We start from the raw sequence: 11,191 nt of genomic DNA on the forward strand, positions 1-11,191 counted from the left end.
TCAAAAATGTTTAGGTTCTAACTCTGAAGTAACTAATTCTCGTTCAAAAAGCTTTATTTGTATTTTAATTTCAAAGAGCCTAAAGAGCAAAATCATTCAATTAACAGGAATCATTCATATACTGACATACTAATACACTTCTATTCTAGAGAAAACAAATTTTTAGTTTGACATGCACACCAATCTGCAATATTTCCAACACATTCCCTTTAGCAGTGACATCCCCAATATTTCCACTTTAGCAAAGGCTTTGTAAATTGGTGTACGAGTTGACGTTGATGTTACAGCTGCCACATTCTGTGAGCAAAGAATGAGTAAGAAGCAGTAAAACTGACTCCACCACCCAACTTATGATGTAAGAACACCACCTACTTAGCAACATTAGCAGCAACAACCAAAGGAAGAAATAGATGAGGCACAGCTGCAGTTGCCAATCCTACCCCAGCACCCAACTCCATAAAAGATCGCCAGCAAATCGAAGCTAAAATACATATAAAGTTAGAAAATTTATGGGGAAAAATAAAGCGAATTTACCATGACCAGAAGCAATTTACCTGTTTTAAATCATAATCAAATTTCTTCCGGTCGAGCAAAAATCTTTTTCCAATTCGCCCAGCACCATCCTGCAAATATGACATAACTTTAATTCTAAAATTACTTTTCCACGTTCACCTTTTTATGAAACCATATGCAATCTCAGAAGATGAAAAGATTGTAAGGCAATCAAATAGGAAGACAGTAAAGAACAGTTATTGGAGAACACCACAAGGTGGGGAAAGGCCCCCGACTAGGGTTAGGACCCAGGAAGTCCTCGCAGTCAATGTGTAAGTTATTTTAACAATAGAACATAACCAAAATAGATGCTTTCTGTGATCTTTTTCCTCACTTTACAATCTTTCGTCAAGGCATAATGTTTCTATTGCTAATACAGCAGCTTCTCCCGCCCATGAGGTGAAATCTCAAGTTTAAATGCAGATCTTCTATGTGTGTCATGACATGCTTCATATTGAAGTCGCAAGATATGCCTATCTCCTAACAGGTGCCTATGTGTGAAAAAGTTAACTACCTATTCTTGCAATGCTTTGTCGCTACACATTGAGGAATAATCTGGTTTCTCCCTCTAATCTATGTTGTCTACTCTTTTTTGTTGTATTTTTGTCCTCTCCGAAAAGGGGAAAAAAAACTTTGGTTTAATAAAAAGAGTAAAAGAGTTTTATGGGGCTGTTCTATTATACTATCTATCAGTCATTTTGACAGAAAGAAATAGAATATTTTTCAAGCCAAAAGGAGATGAGTTGAATTTTCATGGGACAAAGCTAAGTTTCACGTCTCTTTGGGCTTTTATATCATCTAAACTTTGAGACGTGCCTTTTTTCCTTCTTTTTTTTTTTTTTTTTTTTTCTTTACTTCACAATGGGAGGCAGCAATCAATCCATTGAGTCATTTCCTCACAGTGAATTTCTGATTTCAGGACTCTCAGATAATGTCCTGATCTCTTCATTTTGAACATTTTTGTTTTAAGGTTGTCCTAATCTATATATTTATATATACAAATGACAGTTTGTTCACTGCTTTGTAAATCCTTCTTCAATCATTTAAGATTTTGATGGAACCCAGCACTTTACCAGACCCTCTTCACACTCACACGCAACACCCACAACTCAAATACAAATAATAATTACCCAGAGCAACAATCAACAATATTTCAGCATCAATCCAACACAACAGCTCAAAATAATGAAAGGTATATTAATCATAATAAAGAGTTTAAGAAAACAAAGAGTTTGTGTGAATAAAACAGTAAACAGTAGCACCAGCTGTCTTCGAGGGCCAGCCTCCTCCCTAATTGCTAACTTCAAGGGTTAGCTCCTCCCAATTTACCAATATTCTTCCCTTCCCTAATCTGTGCTCTCCCTCTCTTTTATCCTCCAACTCTCTCTCCTCTGTAACTGAATTCCTTTGTCCCAACCTCCAATCCCACCTGTCAAGCCTAAACACCATGGAAGTTTCCTGCCAACATCCCCTCAATCCACTACTTGCTACTTATTTCACTTTTCTACACCCTCATTGTCCAGGTCCCATCATTACCCTCCCCAAGCGTACCACCTTGTCCTCAAGGTGGAAGATGGAAATTGTTTACCCAACGCCACCCCATTCGTTCACTCGTTCATCATACTTCTTTTCTTTACCCAACTCTTCCTCATCTTCTTCTTCGACCAAAATATTTGAAATTGTTTTTCACTGCAGCGTGTTCTGAAGAGAATTTGGCGTAACTTCGGAACACAGCCCTTTCTCTTTTTTCCATTGAATCTCTTCTTCCGTCATTCGCCGGAAAGGGGTGATCTTTGTGGAATAAAACTGGAATCGGACTGTCGATTCACTGTTGTACTCGAACTCCGGTAACTAAAGGCTGTCGCAACACCAGATGGTGCCTCTTCCCAAGATCGACGCTCCGGCGAGAGTTGCCAGAGTATCGCGACTGTCATTGAAAGAATTCGATCTGGAGTTTTTGCAATCTTGGTTAAATTAGATTGACCCTAGACCCATTTGTATTGACCCAATTGTTCCCCCAGGCCAAACTCAGATGAATTAAAACCCTTACCTAGTCCATTATCTAATGAATTAAACCTTCTGCCCAAACCATTTTCAAATAAACTAAAGCCTTGGCCCAATCCTTCTCTAATGACCCAAGCCCATGCCCATAACTAAACCCATTTAGCCCCATTGATCTCCCTGTTTGCCCAGCCCAATTTTTTAAATCCTCCAAGGCCCAATTTTTTTCCTCCTTCTTTGGGCCGAACCTAATAAGTGAACTAACTATTAGATTGGGCCAATCTGATTTGGGCCCGAAATTTTGATTTTAGCCCATCATAAAAAGCTGATAAAACTTCTTCCTTCTCTTCAACAAGAGCGGATAGCTTCCACTTCTGAAGATGCTCCTCCACCATACCCAGCTGTTGGGTTCCCCATCAATGATTCGTATGTACTTCCTTCGTCCCTGTCCATGCACACGACTGTTGCTGCAAGTACCTTCGGCGCTTCTTTTCCGTTAACGTTGAAGTATCGCTCGATTCTGAACACCCACTCATGTGGTCTTCGCCGGAAAAAATGGTTATCTCCATTTCCGGCCACCCACTCTCACCCCGATTATGCCTTGGATTGCTGGAGTTTCCAGCTTCATTTTGTCCTCAAGGTTCTGTCATTAACTGCCCCTGAAGTTCTCAATGACCCACTCTCTTCTGTTGTTCCCAAAGTTCCCTTGTGAATAACCATATTCTGGTTTGCTTTCCAGATAAGTCTCTTCTACGAACTTCTTCTTCATCCTTTCTTCTCATCCAATTTTGCATCTCACACATTTCTCTCATGGCACCCATGGTTCAGATAACCTGGACACCTCTCTCGGAACACCAATCAACTTCCTCTCAATAATTAGTCCTTACCTCCATTCTAGTACCAACCGTAACCCACAATCGTCGGCTCTGTACCAATTGATGGAACCCAGCACTTTACCAGACCCTCTTCACAACTCACAACGCAACACCCACAACTCAATACAAAATAATAATTACCCAGACGCAACAATCAACAATATTTCGCATCAATCCAACACAACAGCTCAAAATAATGAAAATGGTATATTAATCATAATAAAGAGTTTAAAGAACAAAGAGTTTGTATGAATAAACAGTAAACAGTAGCACCAGCTGGTCTTCGAGGGCCAGCTCCTCCCTAATTGCTACCTTCAAGGGTTAGCTCCTCCCAATTTACCAATATTCTTCCCTTCCCTAATCTGTGCTCTCCTCTCTTTTATCCTCCACTCTCTCTCTCTGTAACTGAATTCCTTTGTTGTCCCAACCTCCAATCGCCACCTGTCCTAGCCTAAACCCATGGAAGTTTCCTGCCAACATCCCCTCAATCCACTACTTGCTACCTTATTTCACTTTTCCTAAACCCTCATTGTCCAGGTCCCATCAGTTTCTTGAGTTACATACAAATAAAAAAGGACAAGTAGAACTGAAGGAAATATGTAATATAGTAGAAAGATAGGGTTGCATAAGTACAGTAGCACGGGCCATCTTATGGTATATTTTCTGACAGCAGTAGCACAAGTCTAACAAAGCATTGTCTTCCTACAATTAAAGCTCGTTCAATTCTACATAAGAATATGTCAAATTGGTTACTGAAAATGCTAAAGATACGTACCTTGATAATCCAATTAATAGCACAGCCCCAGAGTAGCTCTATTTCTGGAGACACCAACAGAACTCAAAAGGGTCTGAGTAGTGAAAACACCAATTGCTCCACCAAAGAAGTGCTACAATCAATATGAATGATTTATTTATCAATTTTGATAGTACTGAGATAATCATATCTACAAGCAAGAATTATCATCATCATCATATGAGACATAACACATCTAAAAATTTGAGAAAAACTTCTCCAACCTTCACTCCCCACTTACCCTAGGTTCATAAAAATAAATAAATAAATAATACCTTTAAAGCCCTCCATTTCATGTTAGAAGGGGTAACACTATCAGGGAAACCATCCGGTACAACATAGGATCTATAGAATGACATCAATTCCTGCACAACAAATTCATAGATAAAACACAAGCACAACACACTAATTCATAAGCAACGACTATAACCCCCTCTCAATTTCATTCAAGACACAATCCAACATTACATAATTATTCTATCTCTCAGCTAAAGAACAATGATCTATTATGATCAAAATCCGATACCAATCTCCTAGGCATTAAGCTAAGGCAAATGACACAAATCAAGTATCATTTTTTGCATCATCAGTTTAAAAGGAACTGCTATGTTGCTGGCCCGATAAACCCAACAACATTACTGACTTGGGGCATTCTTCCTTACTAGTACTATCCCTATGGGACACAAGGTCACACAGTTACCAGTCTAGTAAACTTAATCGCTAAGCTAAAAAGCACAGTACCAATAGATCAATCCAACTCTAACTGATAACATTATCATACCAGTAACAAATTCTTAAGGCGCCAGTAACATTACCGGACCGATATTACAGTTAAAATAACTCATTTCTATTCTGTTACCACCAATAGACAAAAAACAAATTCTTGTTAATTCATACTTAGCACTAATTTCATCTCACTATATACTGTTGATTCCAGTACAATTAGAACAACAAATAAATACTTTTATAGTTCACTTTCATAACCATTATCTTACTAAACACATTGATTCCAGCACTGGCAACTACGCAAGTAACAATTAAAATATATAATGAATAAAAACTATATTCAATTTAAAAGAGAGAGAAGAGAGAGAGAGGAAACTGACCTCAGCGGGAGCTTGAGGACTCTGCAAGAAACCACGAATAGAATTCCTCTTAAACTTTCCAGCACCGTCTTTTTCCGCCACGTAGTTCCACTCTCCGACCGTCGATTTCCTCTGCACAGATCAACCTCAAGCTCGACTCAACAACTGCTGTCCTTCAACCAATCCAACGACGACGACCTCGCTCATCCACAACACGGCCCGCCTCGCCGATCGGCGCACTCGACGTCGCCAGATTCGCGCTGATACGCATTGTCTCGCGCACGAGCAGACGCGCGTCCTGCGCCGCGGACGCAGCCGGAGCCGAGTTTAGCGACTGAAAGCTTAACAATTAGTCAAAAATAAGAGTTAAGATTCCTTTCTAAAACCATCAAGGACTGGCTAACAAAAAAGGCCAAACACACGTGGATTACATCAGATTTTCAAAACCAATGGTGCTGCTCCTCACAAAAAGACCAACACACGGGTGTTTACTAAAAAAAACCCGACATTACTTCAAATGTGTAATATTGTTAAAATTAACAAAAAAAAACCTAATACCTCTTATATTTTTTTATGATTTGTTTAAATTTAATTAATTTATAGGGTGACTAGAGTACTCAAGGAGAGATGATCATAAATCTCAATATTTAGAGCTACAAAGATGTAGTTAAGGCACATGCTGTGTTTTTTGGCTTGTGCTTTTGGGCATCATTAAATTGTAATATATAATTTTCGAAAAAATTGTACAATGTTTTTTTTTTTTTTAATTAAAAATTTAGTAGCTTTATGATATATTGGATGTATGGGTCAAAAACTGTCCTGGGCCTTATCAGACCCAAAGAAGTATTTTCTACTTCATAGGCCTAAGGTCGCGGCCCAATTCTGATTGCGCCAGCATCATAATTCATGGCATGGGCCAAAAGATGCGGCCCAAATTCAACCTCTCTCCAGAATGGGCATCACAGATAGCCCACCTAAGGTCAAGCCTTACAGACTAAGGTAATTAAGACTCTTCCTATTTGGGTCATATCCTAATTTGCCCAAGATTCGTATCTTAGGTGAATTAGGACTCTTAATACTAAAGAGGTAAGTGAACCAAGATCTTTCCTATTCACTAAACCTTTACCATTATGGATTGAAAGTCTTATTAGGATACGGAGATTCTACATCTATTACATAAACAGGGGCACTCCTTTGTTTAAGCATTCAATCTCAATACCACCTATTTGCACCCAAACTCTTGCCCTTAAGAGTTATACACCCACGTCGTAGTTCTAGTTTCCAACTGAACTTCCGGTAACCCTTCCTTCCCTTTGCTGTCACTAAATTGCCTCATTCAACCTTACTAACTTGAGCGTCGGAGTGCCTATGGCAGACGCCACACCGTTGTGTACGTAAGCTTTGGGCTTGTTTACTTTGTGTGTAGGTACAACAGATTGTCAATGGCCTTAACCTCACGGGGATCAGACCCTACTTCTACAACCGTAAATCTTAGCATCTATAGTTTAGCGCCCACTTGTTAGGAAACGACCCGGTTGCGCAGCGAAAAACAAAAATTTTTCAACCATGGATCTTTCCTTAGAACCCAAAATCAAGGCACAAATTTTACAGTTTATGTATTATATCAAGAATCTGCAGAAAAAGTAAATCCAAAGTTTAGATTCATACCCATGTTGGAGGCTCCACCAATATTTTCTCTGAACGTGTTTGCTACCGACCCAAGTGTACAATCGAACCAAGAAGTCCACATGAGGACAATCACCAAGAACCAAGGAAGGATTTCCTNCAATGAAAGATTTGGGAGAAGCAAATTACGTCCTAGGAATTCATATCTATAGAAATAGAGCAAAAGGACTGATAAGGTTATCTCAAAGCATTTATATAGAGAAAATGTTGAAAAAGTTCAACATGCAAGACTCCAAAAGAGGTTTTCTTGCCTTGCGGTCATGGACTACATATTTCTAAAGATATGAGTCCTAAGACTGAACTAGAGTGATAATAGATGCGTAATATACCCTACGCTTCAGCCGTAGGTAGTCTTATATACGAAATGCTATGTACAAGGACTGATATAACCTATGATGTAAGTGTTGTGAGCATATATTAATCAAATCTAGGAGAGAAACACTAGTCAACTGTTAAAACAATCTTTAAGTACTTGAGAAGGACTAAAGATTTAATACTGAGTTATGGAGGTTTAGAATTGAAAATCCAAGGATACTTAGATTTTGATTTTCAATCAGATGTGGATGATAAAAAGCCTACATCCGGCTTCATCTGTACATGTAATGAAGGAGCAATTATTGGAAAAGTTCCAAGTAGTCGACCATTGCTGACTCCACTACAAAAGCTGAATATATTGTTGCTTCAAAAGCAGTAAAAGAAGGTGTGTGGATACGCAAATTTGTAGTCGAACTTGACATGGTTCCGAACATGAGTTATCTGATAACCTTGTTTTGCGACATAATAGTGCTATTGCACAAGCAAAAGAACCAAGAGCACACTAGAAATCAAAACATATTCAGCGTAAATATCATATTTTGAGAGAGCTTGTTGAAGTTGGAGAAATTTTGGTGTAGAAAACACCTTCAACGGATAACATAGCTGACCCACTTACTAAAGCGATGACACATAAGCAATTAGATCATCATCTTGAGAAGATGGGTATTAGATACCACAACGATTGACTCTAGTGCAAGTGGGAGTTTTGTTAGTGTATGCCTTAAGAACAAATTGTGTTGTCGGTTCCAGGGTATTATGTTTTGTATATATATGTTAATGTATATGATTTGTATATACATTTTTATCTTATTAATAAAAGAAAGTGTTCTTATTTCACATGTGGTTTACTGCTTCATATATATGTGTGTGTGTACATACATGTGAAATGTTCGGATGATACAAATCTTTAGAGATCAAAATCATCAAAATATTCTCTACATAGGTAATATTAATTGGGCAATAATATTACATAGTAGGCATGCTGAATGCCTCCATTAAATATCATGTGATGTTATTAGTATGGGTGATTATAAAAGTTATACCACTAGGGCATTAGCATGGATAAGCGGTTAGTGAACTATTTATCGAATATGGCCATTTATGATGAATCACATGGACATTTAGAATGCAGTTAATGAGGCTAATCATGTCATGTGTAACAAAGCCAATTTGGTTATCTGTTATTTACGTGTGAAGACAAGTGATAGTCAAGATGGGATCTGTTGACTTGGTATAGGTTGATATCAAGTTTCTAGACAAATGTCAAGATACATTGGAAAAGGGAAATCTCCAGCCAGGGTACATAAAATGTTACCTGAAAGGTTGTTTTATGGTGATACGTTCCGTATGTATTGATTGTCAATTTGATATAAGATTAAGAGTAGGATTTTGACATACCATGAATCCATTCTTAATTGGGATTAGATAACTGAAGGATTTAATTACACGGCCCATATGATTATAAAAGGGTTTGTTGGAGTATATCTGTAATACCCAAGATGTCAAAGGTATGTTCCTAATTCAAAATAGTCCTTTAGATGTTAATTTTATGTTAAAAAGCTTAAAATCTAACTAAGGGCAAAATGGTCGATTCATTTGGAACGGTATGAATCAATTATCCATAGAAAGGCTTAGGGGCAAAATGGTCATTTTTCCTATGGATAAGCATTGAAAAAGTCAAGGATGAGTAGGCTTAATTGCATTTAATGGCATTAATTGAGTAATAATTATGTCTTGTGTGAAATGACCAAAATGCCCTTATATGAAGAATTAAGGACTTATGAGTTATACAATTAAAATAATTGGGCCAATAGTATAATTTTGGAAAATAAATGAAATATTTTCCCATAAATGAGATGAAATTCGTTCAAGCCAAGGGAGAGAGCATTTCTTCCATTTTCTCTCAAATCTTCCACGAAACAAGCTTTATTTCTCTAAGTTTTAAAGGAGTTTTGCTTAATTTTTCAAGGAGAACAAAATAGGAGCCTTGGATCTTCAATTTGAAGGGTTTAAGGTAAGGATTAAAAACTTTAGTTTTGATGTGATTTGAAGATTTCAAGTAGATGTTGAGGTATAATGTTATATATGTAGGAATAAGGTGTAAAAGAAGACAAAGGCAAACGATTTGTTGGAGGAATTCTTTAAAAACGTAACGAAGAACCTCCCATGACTTTAGGATTGTGTTAGGGTTTGTAGATTTTTATGAAACCTTAAATTAAGGCTTTAAGGCATAGAATTAGTTGATGGCAAGTGTAGTTGAACTCATTTATTCTACTTATTGCCTTGAATTCATTATACATGAAGTTATTGCTATCTGTATTTTATGAGTTGTTGTGTTTGATTGAAGAAAATGAAGTGTGGATGCTGATGGTGGCAAAACTTGTAGTATTGGAGGCCACATGGTGTTGAACGGTTGCTATTTGGAGTGTTGAGGTGTTGTTTGCATTAGCTTACAATGTTATAACAATAATGGATGATTATGGGAATGAGATTTTACACTTTCTATAAGATGTTAAAGACTATTAAGGGGAGTTTTATTTGATCCATAGGTTGACCTATTGGTTAATTGTCAATAGGAATTGATGTGGCATAGTTAATATGAAAAATTCAGATTTAGTAAGTTTAGGGCTTATGTTAAACATGCTTCAGTATTTTGACCATAACTTGAGTTATAAAAATAGAAATGAGATGATTCTTGAAGTATTAGAAAGTTAAGACATGGACCTATAACTTTTATGTTTATGCCAAGAGCCAATTCGTTTGAGAAATGGATGGAAAATGGCCTGAATTATAAACTGGTTATTAAAGTTTAAGATTTAACATGATCAATTCTTATGATTATGAATTGATTATGAATTTATTATTGTAATTATGCCATGTACTAAGGTTTACCCATTAGTTAGATGATCTTTGAAAGATATACATGGTCATGATGTTAATGCATGATTAATGTTATGAAATGACATGAAGATGCAATGTAATACATGTTTTAAGAGATGTATATGAGCAAGAGGTAATGTAAATGGATTGATAATCCATGGATGAATTAAAAGTATTAAACCAAAATATGTATTTACATGCCATAAGATGTTAGAGATGGATATAGACATGATGGGAAACGCGTAAGCATATCCTTGTATACCGGTTGAGGAAAGATGAATATATGCTTTAGATGTTAAATAACGCGTAAGTACGCCTCTTGATGATATGAGCTCTAAATGAATTTGAGGCTAGATGATATGAAGTGCTTAAGACGCTAAGAAAAGTCTGATTAGCTACATGTTAAATGCTTCATATGCATTTAGTTGCACTACATGAGTTATGATGTTATTTACATCATGAGATGATTTATACACATGTTAGATGATATTTAAATGTTATATCATGACATGTAATGTGTGTGTACTATATTTACATACTTATTTGTATGTGTATGCATTGATGTTTATATAGCCATGGGATAAAATGATGAAAGACATATGGAATGAAAAAAAAAAAAAAAAAAAGGGAAGTAGCCCTAAATGTAAAAGGTAAGTGATGTGTTAACAAATATGTTTAAATAAAGGTCAAATAGCACATTTAGAATGAAATGGATCATTCCTTACTGAGTGATTAGCCGTGAGTGCAAACTTTCATTCTTCTTCTCTCCACCGCCATTCTACTTTCCTACTTCCTCTCAACTCCTCTTTCATTAGTTCAAGGATTTTTAGAGGGCTTTTTGGAGTTATTGGAGTAGAAAATCAAGCAAGACATCCTAATTAAGGATTCTTGCTTTGGATGTGAGGTTTTGTGTATATTGTATATTAAGTGTATGGTTTTATTGTTAAGGGTAGAGAAAAGTCAAGCAAGCAAGGAAAAGAAAATACTAGTGAGAGTTCTCCATT

The 11,191-nt window shown here is 36.8% G+C and overlaps 1 pseudogene; it reads right to left on the reverse strand.

The window, feature by feature from the left end:
- LOC116134024 lies at positions 1–6,435 on the reverse strand (annotated as a pseudogene).
- Positions 6,436–11,191: the final 4,756 nt, after the last annotated feature.

The sequence above is a fragment of the Pistacia vera genome, unplaced genomic scaffold (genome assembly GCF_008641045.1).
Source record: "Pistacia vera cultivar Batoury unplaced genomic scaffold, PisVer_v2 Contig280, whole genome shotgun sequence".
Lineage (NCBI taxonomy): Eukaryota > Viridiplantae > Streptophyta > Magnoliopsida > Sapindales > Anacardiaceae > Pistacia > Pistacia vera.